A 14883-nucleotide genomic window follows, 5' to 3' on the forward strand; every position below is an offset into this window, starting at 1 on the left:
GCACTGCGGGGTGCCTGAGGATATAGTTTCTGATCGGGGTCCCCAATTCACGTCTAAAGTCTTGAGGGCGTTTATAGAGCGCCTGGGGGTCTCGGTCAGCCTTACCTCAGGTTTTCACTCTGAGAGCAACAGGCAGGTGGAGAGAGTCAACCAGGAGGTGGGTAGGTTTCTGCGGTCCTATTGCCAGGACCGGCCGGGGGAGTGAGCTGGGCAGAGATGGCTCAAAACTCCCTCCGCCACTCCTCCACTAACCTGTCACCTTTTCAGTGTGTGCTAGGTTACCAGCCGGTCCTGGCACCATGGCATCAGAGCCAGATTGAGGCTCCTGCAGTGGATGATTGGTTTCTGCACTCGGAGGAGACATGGGACACTGCCCATGTGCGTCTGCAAAGGGCCATCAGGCGGGAGAAGATGAGTGCCGACCGCCACCGCAGTGAGGCCCCGGTGTATGCACCGGGGGATCGGGTCTGGCTCTCGACCCTTCACCTGCCCCTTCACCTGCCCTGCCGGAAGCTGGATCCGCGGTTTGTGGGGCCATTCCAAGTCCTGAGGAGACTGAACGAGGTTTGCTATAGGTTACAACTCCCCCCTGATTACCGTATTAACCCCTCGTTCCATGTGTCTCTACTCAGGCCGGTGGTGGCTGGTCCACTCCAGCAGTCTAAGGTGCGGGAGGTTCCTCCGCCCCCTCTGGACATCGAGGGGGCTCCGGCGTATACAGTACGAGCCATCATGGACTCAATACGTCGGGCGAAAGCCCTTCAGTACCTTGTGGAGTGGGAGGGGTACGGCCCGGAGGAGAGATGCTGGGTACCGGTGGGGGACATCCTGGACCCATCGTTACTCCAGGAATTTCACCAACTCCATCCGGATCGCCCTGCGTCTCGTCCCCCGGGTCGTCCCCGAGGAGGGAGTACTGTCACGACTTCCACCGAAGTTGTTCCCTCTCCTTGTTCGGGCGGTGTTCGGCGGTCGACGTCACCGGCTTTCTAGCTGCCACCGATCCATGTTTCAATTTTCCTTTTGTTTTGTCTGTTTTACACACCTGGTTCCCATCTCATGATTATGTTCCTTATTTAACCCTCTGGTTTCCCTTTCTGTTTTGTGCGTGATTGTCTTTCGTGTGCTGTAGTTCGTATCCTGTTTTGTCTTTGTTTTATAACAGGATTTTTGTTCCGTTCTCGGATGAAGTAAATACAGTGGTTTTTAATCTTACCTGTGTCCTGCGCCTGACTCCTTCGCTATCCTCTAGATAGACTCTGACACTGAGAGTCCTTTAAGTGCCTTTTGGCAAACTCTAAGCAGGCTGTCTTGTGCCATTTACTGAGGTGTGGCTTCAGTCTGGCCACCCTACCATAAAGGCCTGATTGGTGGAGGGCTGGAGAGATAGTTGACATTCTGGAAGGTTTTCACATCTCCACAGAGATACTCTGGAGCTCTGTCAGAGTCACCATTGGTTTCATGGTCACCTCCCTGACCAAGGCCCTTCTCCCCCGATTGCTCAGTTTGGCCAGGCAGCCAGCTCTAGGAAGAGTGTTGATGTTTCCAAACAACTTCCATTTAAGAATGATGGAGGCCACTGTGTTCTTGGGGACCTTCAAGGCTGCAGAACATTTTTGGTACCCTTCCACAGATTTGTGCCTCGAAACAATCCTGTCTCGGGGCTCTACAACAATTCCTTCGACCTCATGGCTTGGTTTTTGCTCTGACGTGCACTGTCAACTGTGGGACTTTGAACGGGGTACGGTAGTAAATGCCAGGTGCATTGGTTTGTTTTTTAAGAACTGTAACGCTGCTGGAGTTTTCACACTCAACAGTTTCCTGTGTTTATCAAGAATGGTCCACCACCCAAAGGACATTTAGCCAACTTGACACAACCGTAGGAAGCATTGGCGCCAACATGGGACAGCATCCCTGTGGAACGCTTTCAACACCATGTAGAGACCATGCCCTGGCGACTTGAGGCTGTTCTGAGGGCAAAAGGGGTTGCAACTCAATATTAGGAAGGTGTTCCTAATGTTTGTTATCATAGGAGGTTGTTGGCACCTGAATTGGAGAGAGCGGGCTCGTGGTAATGGTTGGAATGGTATCAAATACATTGTTTCCAGGTGTTTGATGCCATTCAATTTACTCTGCTCCAGACATTATTATGCACCGTTCTCCCCTCAGCTGAATCCACTGTTTGATATACACCAGATTTATTTTGTTGAATGCCTGGTATAGCAAGTAGCGGCGATGGAACACAATGTATATTATCCAGGTCAAACTCAAACCCTATAATCTGCATGAATAGTGTTGAATACTTCTCTGGTCACACTTTATGCTCACAAACTAAATGAGTCAAAACCAGCAATTGCACCTTATTCTACCCTATGGTGAATTATGACACTCTATGCAGACAAACGTCCAAAAGGGAAGATCAAATCAGGGAATGGAACCTAAATTATTTTCCAATCGTTTCATTCCGATCAGAATATATATATATATTATTTTGTTCCGTTCGTGTTTTGACCAGGATAGCAAAGTTCTGAATCAGTTCTAACCCCCAAAAAGTAACTGTTCGTTTAAACAGAGAGGAAGCGAGAGGCCCAACTCGCCGGAAAATCTGTCTCTCTCCAGCAGGTGGCGTTTTCCCCCCGTATTTTCCCCCACTAAGCAAAGAGTTTTTGGGTGGAAGTCAATAAAATATTGTCTAATTTGGTTAACAAAAATTTGCTACGTGAGGTTTATTTGATCTAATAGAAGTTTCATAATGCTTAACTTGTTATGAGTGTACTGATATAAGTAGGACACGTGACATCCTGGCAATTTTGAGAAAAAAACCCTAACGGAGATGTCTAGAGATTACTACACATATTCATGGCATGAGGCTAGTAGCATAGCATCTCTCTCCATTGAATACAGACTGTTGATGTCAACAACCCTCATCGAATATTCAAAAAAGTATTATAATAAGGTGTTCATGTATCCACCAACCCAAAGAAAGGATAAGCGGAAGCTAGACAGCCAGCCGTGCCGCTTTGTGGACAATGACTCCCATTGTTAGGGCAGAGACATGCATCTTGTCAGTATATCCATACTCTTTAGTATAGTTCCTTTTCGTTCATTTGTACTGCGTGAAATCAACAGTTTTTACATTTAGCTCATTAAGGCTGCATTCACACAGGCAGCCCAATTCTGATATTTTTTTTCACTAACTGGTCTTTTGACCAATCAGATCCACCCTGAAAAGAGCTGACATGAAAGGATCTGATGTGATTGGTCAAAAGACCAATTAGTGGAAAAAATATCAGAATTGGGCTGCGTTTAAACGCAACCTGATTTACTCCACCAACTAGGGTAGATAGAGCAGCTTGCTATGGAACAGATAAACGAGTTGTTTACATGTTTGATGGACAGATAAGCGCAGGCCACAGAAGCTACTAAAATTTCACAGGTGGGGATAGAGTGAGAGAGAGAGAGGGGTGGACATGGAGGCTTCCCTTGAAGCATTGAGCATCATGAAAAAAAAGTGTTTTCAGTTCTGTTCCCTGAAACAGTTCCAACCTCTGTATCAAATAGATACATATTTGTATTCTATATTCTCTCCATTTTGTTTTTTTTATTTTGTTCTTCACTTACTTATTGTTATCCATCCACAGATTTGTCACTGAATGAACTGTAAACCCATGTGACGATGACTGTAAACTATTAGAGGATGAGTTCCAACACATCTGTGAGAGCCAGAAATCTTGCTTGTTTGTAGGTGACCAAATATTTATTTTCCACCATAATTTTCCTACAATGTGATTTTCTGGATTTTTTTCCCTCATTTTGTCTGTCATAGTTGAAGTGTACCTATGATGAAAATTACAGGCCTCTCTCATCTTTTTAAGTGGGAGAACTTGCACAATGGGTGGCTGACTAAATACTTTTTTGCCCCACTTTATGTACATATCTACCTCAATTACCTCGTTCCCTGCACATCGACTTGATACCTCATATATATAATCAAGTTATTGTTACTTATTGTGTATTTACTTTTACATTTCTATTATTTATCAATTTTCTTTTACGGGAATGGCCCGTAAGTAAGTGTTTCAGTTTTAGTCTACACCTGTTGTTTATTTAACTAGGCAAGTAAATTCATATTTACAATGACAGCCTAGGAACAGTGAGTTAAGTGCCTTTTTCAGGGGCAGAAAGACAGATTTTTACCTTGACAGCTTGGGGATTGATTGATCTAGCAACCTTTCGGGTTATTGGCCCAATGCTATAACCACTAGGCTACCTGCCGTTTACAAAGCATGTGAGGAATAAAAATGTATTTGATTTAACTTGTTTGCAAAAAATTGGTTAGAGATCTTAAATATCACTTTAATTTGTATCTCCTGTAGCTTTAGAATCGTGTTAAAGTTAGTTCTTGTTTCAGTAACGTCTTTGGTCAAGTTTGCATGAGTCAACCAAAAACACCCGAATGATTGGTTGACAAATAGTGCCTCAATGCAGGTGATGGCTGCATGGTGCGGTTGGTTTGAAGCAACTGCACCGACTTGAAGGCAACTTCATTAAAGACTGTTAAAGAGGATCAAAACTGTAATGTATCATGGGTAAATTGTGACTGACTAATCTACAAATAATAATGAGTAGTTATTTATTAAACAAGGTTCTTTGTAGATCGGTCAGTCGGCATTCGCCTGCACTGTCGGCTGCAATGTTAAACAAGCCCATTAACAGCATGCCCTTTGATCACATGGTTTTTGTAAAGTTCATGCAGTCCACATGTAGGCGCAAGTCTGACAATTTTTGTCTCCATAATGCAACACACTTGAGCTGCTCGAACCATAGAGAATGATAGAGGCCTCTAGTGGCCAAAAGTCTGTGTTAGCATGGGAAGCACCATTGAGAGCTTCCACCATCTTAATGTAGTCAACTGGGTGGGACTTCCAACTTCATTGGCTGATCCCTCCTGAAGAAGAACAAAATGTACTACTTCAAAATGGAGATTGCCTCAATGGCGCTCCCAATGCAGTCACAGACGCTAAGATGGCAAAGATAAAGATGAGTCCTCTATCTATCTCTATGGCTTGAAGGTGCCCATTGTTTGTCTGTTTTTCAATGCCAGTTCTGCTTAATTTTAAGCTTGTCACACAGCTGGCTAGGGCTGGAAGCACCCCCTCCCTTTGTGGAGAAAGGGGAGGAGCATACTACAGTGACTCTCTCACTGATGTTTGCTTGTGTGTGTGTTTGACTGTGTATGCGTGTACACTTTTCTCCAAGTTAACTGTGATGCAGTAAGTTTTAGCAGTGAGGGGGAAAACAATTATAAAGAATAGGCAGTTTAGTCCTGATTGGGTTTTCCCAATTGGGGGGGGGGGGGGGGGGGCTTATAAACAATGAATTGAATGTGCGAGACAGATTTTTAACATGGTGATTCAATCAAATAAATCACCCCCCCCCCCAAAAAAATTAAGTGGTTCGCTATGGAAAGTGAATATAATCAATTCCAGAAAAACGCACAAACCAGGAGATTAACCAAACAAATTAAATACAGTGGCTACACAATAAAACGTGTTAATATGATAAATAAAATTCCAGACATTTCAGGCATAAACATTTTAATCACATATATATTTTTAAAGACCTCTATTGGTCATTGGTGGAACTACAGTGGCACAAACAGACATTTTAATTGAGAGTTTGCCTGCAGAGGGGCCAGTGAGTCAAAATGGCCGACCTGAAAATAGCTCATAGGATGTGCGAAAATAAGTAAATGTCAGTAAATTTAATTTTTCTCAATGATGAATAAGTTTGCATATGTTATTTTGGCTCTGGATGTGTTTATTGATCAACTACATTGTACATATAGTCCTACTAAATCACTTTAACCTATGACCAGAACAATTTAGCACTTGAAGCAGTTGAGCATCTTTTTTGTTCAGTCTGGCCTAAAACGAGCCTTACCTTTACGATTTAGATCCTAAATTTGAAGCCACAAAACTAACAAATCACCACTGTCTATAGACATTTCGATTTTTAGACACTTATGTTGCTATGCTACTATGAACAATTATAGCTTTTGAACAGTTTAAATGCTTAACAGCTACCAAGAGAGCCCACAAATCACAAGCACTGGAGTTTCAGATGAAACTTTTCTAGGACGTGGGATGAATTAAAAAAAAAAGTACAATACATAATTTCCACCAAAGATGTAATACTTTACTATAATTATAAGCTGTTATAAGTATACTTGTGTTGCCACTGTTCTTAAACAGACTCCTCCCACTTATGAATTCCACCCCTGCTCCCTTCATACTTCCCTCACCCTTCCCCCATCAGAAAAGACCACACCCCATCCCCCTCTTCTTGCCATGTCAGAAAACAGTCTTTAGCTCTTCCACTATGGCAGTCTTGTGACTAATACTGTCTATTCTCCTAGTAGAGCAGGTAGTCTGTGAAAGTCTACACAAGTCTTTCATACCCTCATGTGATCAGGTAGTCTGTGACTTTCTTACCCTCACATATCTAAGAAAATCACGTTAGACCTGGTTCTGTTCTCTCTTCAACATATATAATTTCCTTCAACTTCTACTTACCTTGTTTAATTTTTTAAAAACTTCATAGATGACAGTATTCATACTGTACCTGATTTTTTTTTAAAAAGCTACTCCTACCAGCTTTCACGTTGTTTTCTGTCATGGACGACATCTAGTAGGAGGTGCCTAGACTGCTCTCACGCACTCAACCCCCTCCCCTTGACTACGAAGGAGGAGGAGCTGGCAACACAGTGGTGGATGACTGACTGTTGTCGCTGAGAACAGTCTGCATGCACAGGTTTTGTTTTGGTGTTGTTTCTAGCCAGTGTGTCCGCGTCACCATCACGCTCATATTTACGTTTTTTCCCTTGGTTCAGTTTGCGATCCTCTGCACATTATAAACCGATATTGTGAGCGAGGAGCACATTCGGCTCGTGCGGATACCGGCTATATTTCGCGGGAAACAGGCAGAATTCAGAAGCATCGGTGAGTTAGCTAGCATGCTAGCTGTCTTAACTGTTTTTACAGATCATTCCAACAGTTTTGTTTTTGTCTATTTAAAATGTGTCACTTTCTCTATAAAATAGACGTTTCATTTTTTTTCTGTCATGTTCTTGAACGAGTAAGTGTAAAACATTAGCTTGCGATGTAGACTGGTCTTGGCAGGGACATGGACTAGAAAAAAAATTGAGGTGGGGTGAAGGGGGGCGCTAGCTAGCTAACGTTAACTGTTAGCAAAATCATTTTAGATTTTTGCCTATTGAGTAGAGAACTACAATTGTTTGTTTATATATATATTTAAAGATATATGTGTATATATGTATGTGTGTTTATATATCTACCAAAATATATATATTTTAAAAAATGTGTGTGTGTTTATATACACACACGCACACATTTTTAATATATATATATATATTTTGGTAGATATATAAACACACATACATATATACACATATATCTTTGTATAGCTTTGTATTTGGCTGTACATTTTTTTGTTGTTGCCCAAAATGTTATGTTTCTTTGAAGACAAAAATGTGCTTTCATTGAAAAACATGTATCAAGTACAAGTGAATGTTGCAAGCCTAGGCAGCTAAAGCGGTTTGTTTCACAGCGTAGCTTGTTGGCACGTTAACTACCATACTTTATATTATTTGGTGTCAAAATTTGGAAATGCACACGCCATCTACAGGTTATAGTCCATCATAACCTAGCCCAGTGATTCTCAATTGATAGGTCGTGACCCAAGGAGGTTTTGAGTGGGTCGCGGATGTCTGGAGTATAAAAAAAAAAAACACCTCTTGACTTAAACCAGGTAGAACATGTGTAGTATAGCAACACTATTTTGGTTGATTTTGTGATCTAAAGCCAGTGAGTTTGTTAACATTCTTAATCAAGGACATTGGCAAAGTTGTATTATTGAAAATGAAAGCGGTGGGAATGTTTTTTCCTTGTCATATAATTACTGCATTTACTATCAATATAGCGTACAAAATTATTTTTCAGATTGTGTTTTGGCAATGCGAATATTGGATCCCAACTGAGACAACCGTCCTGGGGAAAAAACAGTTGAGAACCACTGATTCAGCCTATGTCGATGCACTCAGAATCTAGACAACCCCATTGGTTGAGATGATGTGATCCCCTTCAACCTTGACAACTTCTTTATAACCATGACGGCCACCAAACATTGACAAAGTTGTGAGTGCGAGTCACTGGGGCTATAACAATAAATGTTGCTTCTTGCTATATAAATGAAGCAAGGAATTTGTTTCAAAAGGAATTGTCAATGATAGTAAATTAAAAGATGTATAAAATGTTTGCAGGGAAGCATGGAAGAAGCCTATGTAGGATTGGGTGATGCTGGAGGGTGTCAGATGAGATGTTGCAGTATTACGACAAAAGGGGTTATCTGGCTTAAATCATTTTAGTAATCAGACTGATAGCCTCTTTTCAAGATCAGAATATTTGCAAATATTGTCAAGTTTGTAACTAGCCATCAACCATTTCAGTTTCAAAACTAGCCTCCAAACAAAGAGCTAGTAATGTACCATGAGATATTGAGACAACGTGTTGGTACACACACTATGGAAACACAGACACAACATTGAATGACAAAAGGGAAGAAATGGACAAGACTGGTCAGGATCTTTTCTTTAGAGCCACTGTATGAGGAGTCTCGCTCTAACATCAGCAATAACATGTCTAATGTATGAGTAGGGCATAAATACATTTAGCATATGTCTAATTCAGCACCAGTAGGAACTTTAGGAAACAACCTTAATGTGACTGCAAAGTATTTCCTGACATTGTTACAAATTGGGGATCAAGCACATGGAAAAAACCTAGCTAACAGCAACTATGGTGGCCATTTTGAGTTGCTGCAATAATAAGTGGCACCGTCAGAAAATGTGGCAGCGCAGTGTTTGTGTGTGGGGGAGGGGAAGGGATAGTGAATAGTCAGCACTCAGCTAGCTGCATTAGCCTCCCAGGAAATACACAATAATTATGAACATAACTACATGAAAACATTTTAGACAATCTGTTACTTTCAAAGTCTTGGGTCTTTGAAGAATACTGCCATTTTTGTTCTTGTTGGCTGTGTATAAGGCATTTTCAATATCTTCTCCCAATGTGCTCTCTATTGCAATTGGAACATTATTTCGTCTCAGGTCTACGGAAATAGAAATGATGGTGAACAGACACAATTACTTTCCGTAACGCGTTTTCATTACATTGGAAAGATTATTATCAGATTAGATGTGGGCATAGGCCTAGAATTAGCTTTTCTCCTTCTGTTTCCACACAGTCCTAAAATGAACAGTTTTGTAAACTGTGACTTACATAGAGGGCAGACATCTCTCTTGGGGACATATTTTGCGCTGGAATTGGAATGCTCGTCTCACTGTATTTACTAGCATACGTGAAAGGCTGTTCATGCTTGAAGAAACCTAGTGCACCCCTGGAAGCATCGTTTCTGGTCGGGCTAGATGTTTTTTACGCAAATTGTAATGAGTTTGGAACCACATTGGTTTTGAGGTAGTCTGTCTACTAGTGTAACGTAAAGCGTACGTAGAATTACAGAATTAATAGGCAATCTCCTTTAACGTGAACTATTTCAAGTTGTTTTTGATAAATATTGAAACACCTATTATTGGTTTAGTTTCTTATATATTTTTTTCTTTTTGAACGTAAAAAAACATGTTTTTAATGTTCTAGCATTACTCTCCCCTCTTGTCTTGTTATTTGATCTCAACCCCCCCTGGCTTCTTAAAGTGGTACGGCCCTGGTTTGCTGTACTTTTCCACTCAGTACACAGTCTGTCTGTGAGTGACTGTGTTAGTGAGGGGGAGGGGTGTTGCAACTTCTCCTGTGTAGACCAATCGTTTACCGGATAGGTGTGCGTTTTTGTTTTGTATATTTGATCTATTGGTGCAACTTTCTGCGTGTGTGTTTTAGGCAAATTTGGGCTTTAAAAATAAGTTATTTCAGGCACACTGGTGAGTTAGTTCATGTTAATTTGTGTAGAAACTGAGATTGCATTTGTTCTGGGGGTTTTTCAGTTCCCTAGTGTAAAGTAGTTTTATTACCTTGAACGTTTCATTGTAAATATGAGTACCAGTAGTTCCAGTTTGTTCACACCAAGTGTGTGTGCCCCCTCATCCACTTTAGTCTCCCCTCTGAGGAAGATGGTACAGTCCTGCAGACAGTTATCCCTCCCGCATTGCTTTTCCAGGCTTCCATATGCCTGCGGTTTCGGGGCTAGCTGAAAAGGAGGCAGAACTCAGGACAAAAGCTAGGCTTAGCCTACCTGTCCTTGCGGTTGTCATAGACTATGTTAATATTTTATATTGACTAATAGATGATTAGGCGATTCCATGCCAGCGGGAGAGAAAAATATTTTTGTTTTCTCCGATTGTTTTGGCAATGCTCACATAGAAACTTCATTGGGAGGAAGGATGTTTGACATGTTTTTTTACATTTGTATCACAAATCATATGGTGAAAGTGTACATTTAAGGCCTTTTTTTTTTAGACCTATACATGCTTCCTGTAAGACTATGATCTATGAACCATACATGATATTTCGGAATGTACACATACTCCATATTTGAGAGAACAATATAAGGAGGAAGATGTTGTCTGGATCATGCACGGTTCACAAATCATCGTGTCTTGCAGGAGGCGTGTATCGGTCTAAAAAGGGCCTAAATTGGCCACTTTAATCATGATTTTTCTCAAAAATGGTTAGTGATACAAATGTTAAAAGTATTTTCAAACATCTTTAATCCCAATGAAGTTCTATGTGAGAATTACCAGAAAAATCTAATGTCCCCAAAATATTTTTCGCTGATGTGGAATCGCCCTATTGCTAGATGAACTACCTTTGTTATAATACATCATTGTTGAATAATTACCTAATGTTAATAAACCATATGCACATTTTTGTAAGAAAAAACAGGTAAGCGTTCTTGTGTCAAGAAGAGACATTGTCGTGTCATCCTAGTTTCAGATAAATAACTTTGTAGAAATGACTGTTGTAAGTTTTTCATATATAACGATAGCATGGCGAGTTTCTCCACATAGACACTATTTAGAATTTGGTTAACGAAGGCGTTGTTGAGTTTATTTTGGTTAATTTTTCAATCTGGTTCAACAAGACAGTTAACTGTTTGTGGTAGTATTGGACTGTAACTGGTTCGAAACAATCCCTCTTTCACCTTCTGTCAAACCAAGATGTCTGCCTCAAGGTACCTCACCAACCCTGATCAGTCATACCCAACCTGTCTCGGGATCCAGCGTATGATCTAGCCTTATAATAATATATACCATTTAGCAGACTTTTATCCAAAGCGATTTACATCAGTGTGTGCATACATTTTAATGTGGATGGCCCTAGAGGGAATCAAACCCACAACCCTGCGACACTCCTTGATCAACCAGTTTCAGAATCGAACAGCCAGTCAGTCTATGGATGAACTATAGAGATCAGCTGGAGATAATCGCTGGCAGAACATAACCCAAGGGAGGGACTGACACCAATGCAGCACAAATATGAGAAATGTGCAATCAGTTCTGTGTGGGCAATCAGTAGCAAAGCAAGGAACCCCTGTCTGGCCTGGGAGGAAAACAGTCTCCAGATACTCACTTCATCAGTGCTTTGTTGTACAGTTAAGGCCTTCAAATTTTACAGACATTACAATAATCGGAATACCATTCAGATGCCTGTATTCTGTGATTCCATTAGTTTTTTTGCATCGTGGAAGGTATTTAATTCAGAAGTATGAAAGCTCAGAATACCAGTTGTGTGCGTAGTATTTGAAAATATGTGTTATGTACTTCATCTCAATCCGGAAATATTTAGGCTAGTGAGTGAGGTTGGACCACTTGAAGACTGCTTCTACGTTGTGACTGTTGCTGTGAGTCGCTACAGAACTGTTGTGTGGGGGATGGGCAGCATAAAAAACGAGAGCAACATTTCACTCAAGATAGCCTACACTTAACAGGATTTGTGGAGTAACATTTGTGTGAAGGCCTACAGGTCAAGTCTATAACAGAACTATAAGGTGCAGCCACTCCACCCCACCCTTGAACGTTTTACCCGTTCATGTGATAGACATCTTTAATGGTACTTTACATAACAGAAATATAGACCTAACACCAGCATAACGTCTTGTACTAGCCTAATCCCATTTGTGGTCAGTTAGCAATGTAGGCTAGTCACTTACATATATTTATCTAATATGCATGTAGGCTAATGTAGGAAACGTATGCCATATATATCTCCTTGTTCTGGATCCCCGGGGCTATTCATGCCAGAGTTCTTCAAAACTGAAGGTCGGAGTTAACACTGTAAAGTAGGAAGTAGAGTATTGAATGATTCTTCCCTTGTCTAAATAACATTGCTTAAACTGGTTTCAGCAGGTTCTAGCTGGTTCCTTTTACACTGCCTCTGGATTGGCTAACGACCTGATTGAGAGAGCAGGGGGAGGAACGTGTTCCCAATGTGGTCTTGAGTCAATATTTATGTTAGTCTTTGGTGCTTTGGACATTTCATGAATAATTTATTGTTTTATATCCCAAGGTCATTTAAACAGGTGGTTATTTAAATACTTAAAACATTTTTATGTATGTGTGTGTCAAAATGTCTGATGTACAAACTTGAGAGAAATTATGTGTTTATTGTCAGCGAGGAACGCATGAACCAACCTACATTATGGACGACAATCAGGTCTAATTATAATTACAACAATTATTATTCTGCTTATCACAGGAGTCATTCACATAAAGCCATGCACTGCTATTGAATAAAATACTTCATGGCACTCATTAGACCTGTAAAGAATATTATGTACAGTCTTGCAGATCTATAATAAGTGTCTATAATAAAAGTGTTCACAGAACCCCCAGGGTGTAATGTAGCGGTATATGTACTGTGTTGCTCGGGTCTAATGATTGCACCACTATCAGTTACTAGTATAGGGCCCTATAGAATCTGCATTGAGGAGAACAAGGACAGAATCACGGAATCCAGATATTAAAACAGAATTTATCAATACTCAAAAATATATTGAACTTAGTAGGAAATCAACTAAATGTATTGAACTTATTAGAAAATCCATTAAATTGCCCAAATTAATCATAAAACATTTCCTGTACTTTCTGAAAAGATACAGGAATGCCCCTCTGTATGTGTGTGTGTGGTGCGTGCATATGTCTACACTTTGTGTTGCAATTAGCGATGATGCTAATGATAACCTTCTTCTGATAGCGATGGAAAGGCTTTCCTAAAAAAAAAAACTAAATGTTAACTACAAAGTAATATGCCTACCTGGCAGAATGATATCATGATTATTTGCATCAATCCAGTGGCCATTTTGTTTTGCACGCACTGCAAAGTGCTAGAGAAATATTGCTAACCAAACAAAGGTCTCTTGCTGGTGCATTAATGGGTAACTACACCCCAAAATCAAAATGTCTTCTATTTTTCTCAGACCTCGAGTGGTCTCCTGATGAGGTTTAAGCATAATTGTGGACTTAGAATATCCAATTTTTTGTTTTTCTATAAATAAATGTGTGATTTTTGAGAGCGAAAACCTGGATAATCCCCGTGGGGGGGAAACTGAATTTGGGAAAAAACTAAATGAATCGGGAAAAAAATAAAACATATTTTATAGTGCCCTATGTCTGTAGGCTACTTCGACATATTGTTTTTGTGGTAGCTGGTTAGCAAGGAATTTTAGACAGATTGGGTAGTTCAACTTGGAATAGAACAACCTTGTGGATAAAGATGCCAGGGATTTTTGGGGGTTTGGCAGGGTTATAGATCTAAATTACACATCACAAAATCTAATTTGCGACAAGATTACACATCAATCTTATTTGCCTTGAAGATACTTGAGGAACTCTCGTTGTTTTTTAAAATCCACGATAGACAAGAGGGAGACTGAAATAAATCAAGCCCAAGGCATTTTTTATGACAATATAGGTCAGTTGTTTGTATTGGTTCAGACAAGACTAGATGAGACCTAGTTATGTTGTCAGCTTTATGTTAAAACAAAAACAGTGATCCACAGGGTGCCATGCGTCAAAAATGTGTTGCTAGATGTGGCCAATGTTCTCGCTAAGCTTCCCTCTTGCACTCAGTATTTCGTACTTGCACACAGTATTTCTGGCAGTGCCGCACACGGGAAACAGAAGCCTGTGCAGATCCACGCATGGTGTGTCATGCCGATGGGATTCGATCTTGCAACCTTTCGGTTACTAGTCCAACGTTCTAACCACTAAGCTATCTGCCGCCCCACCGTTCTGACCCTGAACAAGGCAGTTAATCCGTCAATTGAAAATAAGAATTTGTTCCTAACTGACTTGCCTAGTTAAATAAAGGTTAAAAAAACCCAAATGCAACTCCCATCTGGTTGAACATTCACTTAAGGTCACCCAGCCTTTTGGACAGCTCTCAATTGCATTTTTTATTGAATTTAATTCTTAATTTAACCAGGTAGGCCAGTTGAGAACAAGTTCTCATTTACAACTGCGACCTGGCCAAGATAAAGCACAGCATTGAGTATTGTCTTTGTCACAAAGCACCTAATCAGAGGGAACATTAGACCGACAGGGTAACAATTGGAAGTGGGATGGACGCCAAAGACTTGGGCTTTCCTACAAACCCAGAATTTGTGAACAATCTTATTGTGTGAACAATTCGGACAGCTGTCATTAATTTAGCCCTTCTTTAACTACTAGAATATAGAGTAACAATTCCAAGCTTGACTGAATTCTAGAGGCACTCTGAGGTCAATGGTCAAGTTCTAAGGAGAACCCTAATGGTGAAAAAGAGGACACAAAGCTCAGTGAGTAAGATACTG

The 14883-nt window shown here is 40.6% G+C and overlaps 1 protein-coding gene across 2 annotated transcripts in view; it reads left to right on the forward strand.

Moving 5' to 3' along the window:
• The first annotated feature begins 6742 nt into the window (after positions 1–6742).
• Positions 6743–14883, forward strand: part of LOC139370264 (activating transcription factor 7-interacting protein 1-like) — a 56597-nt gene continuing 48456 nt past the window's right edge. The window contains exon 1 of one of the 2 annotated variants that reach the window (XM_071109632.1): positions 6743–7001. The gene's annotated coding sequence lies outside the window, so the exon portion shown is untranslated. The remainder of the gene's footprint in view (positions 7002–14883) is intronic. The other variant, XM_071109635.1, reaches the window with a different exon arrangement.

Source organism: Oncorhynchus clarkii, chromosome 17 (assembly GCF_045791955.1).
Source record: "Oncorhynchus clarkii lewisi isolate Uvic-CL-2024 chromosome 17, UVic_Ocla_1.0, whole genome shotgun sequence".
NCBI lineage: Eukaryota > Metazoa > Chordata > Actinopteri > Salmoniformes > Salmonidae > Oncorhynchus > Oncorhynchus clarkii.